The sequence below is a fragment of the Dromiciops gliroides genome, chromosome 1 (assembly GCF_019393635.1).
Source record: "Dromiciops gliroides isolate mDroGli1 chromosome 1, mDroGli1.pri, whole genome shotgun sequence".
NCBI classification, from domain to species: domain Eukaryota; kingdom Metazoa; phylum Chordata; class Mammalia; order Microbiotheria; family Microbiotheriidae; genus Dromiciops; species Dromiciops gliroides.
In genome coordinates this window covers 401,885,623-401,890,106 of record NC_057861.1, presented here as the reverse complement: position 1 = coordinate 401,890,106, position 4,484 = coordinate 401,885,623, and the positions used below count along the sequence as shown (strand labels likewise).

Sequence of the window (4,484 nt, the reverse complement as noted above, 5' to 3'; positions counted from 1 at the left end):
AGTGCAGCAAAGTGAGAAGTATATCTGCTAAACCGAAATTCCTGTCAATAACCTCGATATTGGACTGCAAACTGCATAGCCCCCAAGGACTTTGTTCCTGATTTTTATCCCTGCTTCTCCTTCATGTACCATTTTCCATCTCTGCCAAGAGGCAGCTAGGTGGTACAGGAATGCTGGACCTGAGTTCAAATCCAACCCTAGGCACTTACTTGTTCAGTATGACACTGAATAAGTCACTTAACCACCATTGCCTCAATTTCCTCAACTTTAAATTGAGATAACAATAGTACCTACCTCCTACTTCTCAGGGCTGTTGTAAAGACCCAATAAGGTTATATTTGTAAAAGGGGACAGCTAGGTGGTGCAGTGGATAAAGCACTGGCTCTAGATTCAGGAGGACCTGAGTTCAAATCCAGCCTCAGACACTTGACACTGACTAGCTGTGTGACCCTGGGCAAGTCACTTAACCCTCATTGCCCCACAAAACCAAAAACAAACAAGATTATATTTGTAAAGTACTCAACACCATGCTTGGTCCTTAATAGGCACTTAATAAGTGCTTTTTACTTTCTAGCCTTCCTGCCTATTCCATTCTATTATCTGTATACCTATTACTCTCTTTGGCTTATCATGTGATGCTTTCAGCCCCTAGTGATGCAGAAATGTACCCATTACAGAACTTGCCTCTTTTCCCAAATTGATAAACCTTCCATCAGTGTCATAGAATGGTTCAACCTCAGCCTATGATGGGTCCTGGCCCTGGCCCAATCTCTGGGTACAGCTTAGGAAAATACTACAGAATCTCTCACTTTGGGGGAACTTAGTCAGTTTAGAGGTGGTCTGAACCTGTAAGCTGTCTTGTGATTTCTCTTTAATTTTGTTTCTGTGTTCCTGAGTCTCCAAATCTATTCAGTCACTCTTGGCATCTTCCAAGGCAGCTAAAGCCTTCAAGAACCAGAAGGTTAAGGCTATTGAAGCTGAGAAAGAGGAAATCCTGTTCTGGGTCTGGATAGAAGGAGAAGGTGACTTTTCTTCTGGACTTAGAGCTAGAAATTAGGAGGTGGTATTTCTTGTGTTAAGCTTTCCAGAGGCTCTGCACAGCCACTTAACATAGCCTCACCCACTTCTTTGAAGAGATTTTCTGCCAAGGCTATGTATTATGTATGAAGTTTTTACAGAACAATGGATACTTAGATTACAAAAGCTTACAGTTACCTTCTGACCTCCTGGTATAGAATTTAGGGGCTACTTTTTGGACCTAGCCTAGCTATGCCCCCCACCCCACCCCAAGCTGCGCTAGATACCTTGGGTTTTCTCAGATGTCCTCGAATTTTCCTCCCCTTCCTGTCAAGGGACATTTGCTCTATCTCTGCTTTCGTTATTTGAAAAGGAGCCATGGGGGACCAGGGAGCTGCTAAAAGGGTTCTTTTCATAGGGATAAAGCCTTGAGGATAGAGGTTACTGAAGGCAGCAGGGACTTAAACTTTGAGAAACCTAACAGTCACTCTTCTAGGCCCTTTATAGAAAAGAATCCAAGCCAGACCACAATGGATACCATGGAAGGGTCTTAATCTTACTAGAGTCTTACTCTAGGGTTTGATTTCCTTATTCAGGAATGGTTTAAAGATTTTGCATAGTAGTCTATCCTTTTTACTTAAGCATAATTCTTCCAATTAGGGCAACTGTCAGTTTCTAGTCTCAGATTCTAACAGGGGATCTATTCTCCTTTCTTTCCCCCATTGCTTATCTTCCTTTTCTCTAAATCCAACAAAGTAAGTTTTCTCTTGGGTTTAATTTCTTTTTTAAAAAAATATTGCCTTCTTTTTTTAAAAATGGTTGAATTTTGAGGTATACCTCTCCTCACTCCCCTATCCAGAGATGCATCCCATGTAACAAAAAAGGAAAATTAGAGAGGGAAGAAAAAGCCATTCAGCAGAACATTAACCAATACATCAACTGAGTCCAACAGTATATACCAAAGCTCCATCACTATAGTCCCTCACCTTTACAAGTAAGGGAAGATGATATATTTTCTGATCTTCTCCTGATCAAGCTCAATCAAAATAATTACACAATGTTCAAGTATTTGGGGAAGTTGTAGGCATGGGTACATCTTTACAGCAATGGGTCAACCTGACCTTAGGAAAACCACCTTCTGGATCATGATCTCTCTCCTGCCAAGTAAATATTTGGTCTTGATTTCAAAACAACGTTTTTGATGCCCTTCATAAAAATCAAATGGGTCCTGCTCTAGTTTTAGGAATGATAAAAATGTCTGGAGCTAGCCCAAATCATTAGACAGCTATTTCTCACTCAACTCCTTTTAATTTAATATTTTGGAAAGAGTAGAAAAGAGAACAGTGGCTGTTCTTTCACAATTCTTCTGGAGGCTAAATCCATGGAAGCATTTGGATCCTAGGTTCTCTTAATTTCTCAGAGAGATTCTGCACTTGTCAATATGTTCATCTAAAACTTTTAAATGGTTCCCTAGAAATATCTTTGATTTATAATGAAATGATTGAAGAAATTGATTTTATTGATATATTGCTTGCTTTCTCAGTGAGTTGGGGAGGAGCTGGAGGGAGGAAGAGAACTTGGAACTCAAGAAAAAATGCTAAAAATAAATAACTAATAACATTTAAGAATGAACAATTAAAAGAAATTGATTATAGATTTAGTGCTAGAAAAGATTTCAGAGGATATCTAGGCCAACCTACTCATTTTTCAGAAGAGGAAATAGGCTGAGAGAGATTAAGTGATTCAAGGACATACATATATTAAATGTCAGCAGTGGAATTTGAACTCAGGGCCTTTGCTTCCATAATCAGTCCTTGATGCCCCTCCCCTAAACCTTATTCTAAAGGTGAGTTTTGACGTAAATCCATTTTTCACATGCTAGGGAATGGTGATAATGATGATGACCTCCAAGAATCACTGATTACAAAAGAAAATATATACGTTCTCAACCATATAGTTTAAAATCATTTTCTCTGAGAAAGAAACTTCTCCATCTTACAAATAAACTTCACTTAAAGTGACTATATTTCACATTCTTTTACCTATCCTTAGTCAATTTGACCAATAAGTTTGACCTATGATAATGGATTTAAAAAAAAAAACAAACTCTTTTGCAAAAGAGTTCTGCCTAGAAACTCAGTCTAAGCTCTTTACTCTCTTTTTAACATTCCTCTATTGGGAACCAAGAAACTACCTAAAACCATCAGTAAGTATTATATGTAATGGAGATAAGTTAGAAGCCTTCCCAATAAGATGAGGGGTGAAACAGGGTTGTCTATTATCACCTCTATCATTTAATATTGTACTAGAAATATTAGCTTTAGCAATAAGAGAAGAAAAAGGAATGAAAAGAATTAGAATAGGCAAGGAGGAAACAAAACTATCACTCTTTGCAGATGATATGATGGTATACTTAGAGAATCCTAGAGAATCAACTAAAAAATTACTTGAAACAATTAACAACTTTAGCAAAGTTGAAGGATATAATATAAATCCACATAAATCATCAGCATTTCTATACATGACCAACAAAGTCCATAAGCAAGAGATAGAAAGAGAAATTCCATTTAAAGTAACAATAGACAATATAAAATACTTGGAAATCTACTTGCCAAGACAAACCCAGAAACTCTATGACATGGTAGCAAATGACTTTAGTAATCTACTGTTTGATGAACCCAAAGACTCCAGTTTCTGGGATAGGAACTCAGTATTTGACAAAAAGTGCTGGGAAAACTGGAAGAGAGTATGGCAGAAACTAGGCATAGACCAACATATTGGCAACCAAGAGATTCTGTCCATAAGGATACAAATCTGGAGTGAATACACTTTATGGAAGCAATCAGAAATTGGCCACCTTTTGCTTTCTTTTTATGTGAATATAATACTATTAGTTTGAAAGAAGGCATTACGCTTAATTAAAAATAAAAACTCATCATCACATGGACAGTATGAACAACTTGATTCCAAATCTCATTTCATTTACCAATGTGGAAATGTCTGGGGTGGAGGGAAGTACTTGATGGGCTAAGTGTTGTAGAATCAAAACAGAAATGGTTTTCATCTTCTGGATAACCACTTAGAGTATACTCTAGTGTATATTAGAGGCTGTAGGTTGAAGGTATACCTTTCAGTCTGATATTTGGTGGTGGTGTAACCTGGCCAAATTTCTCGAGACATAGGTGATGGATTTGTAAATATTTTCCAAGCAGAATATAACATGATGTCCAGGAAGTCCCATGGGACATTACACAGACTAAACAGCTTCAGTATACTTTATCCACTGCACCACCTAGCTGCCCCTTTGAGGTTTTTTGGGGAGAGTGGGGCAATGAAGGCTAAGTGACTTGCCCAGAGTCACACAGCCAGTACAGTCAAGCATCTGAGGCTGGATTTGAACTCAGGTCCTTCTGAATCCAGGACCAGTGCTTTATCCACTGCGCCACCTAGCTGCCCCCTATGTCTGA

At 38.3% G+C, this 4,484-nt stretch overlaps 1 pseudogene; it reads right to left on the bottom strand.

The window, feature by feature from the left end:
• Window positions 1–2,049: 2,049 nt before the first annotated feature.
• LOC122737725 lies at window positions 2,050–2,189 on the bottom strand (annotated as a pseudogene).
• Window positions 2,190–4,484: the final 2,295 nt, after the last annotated feature.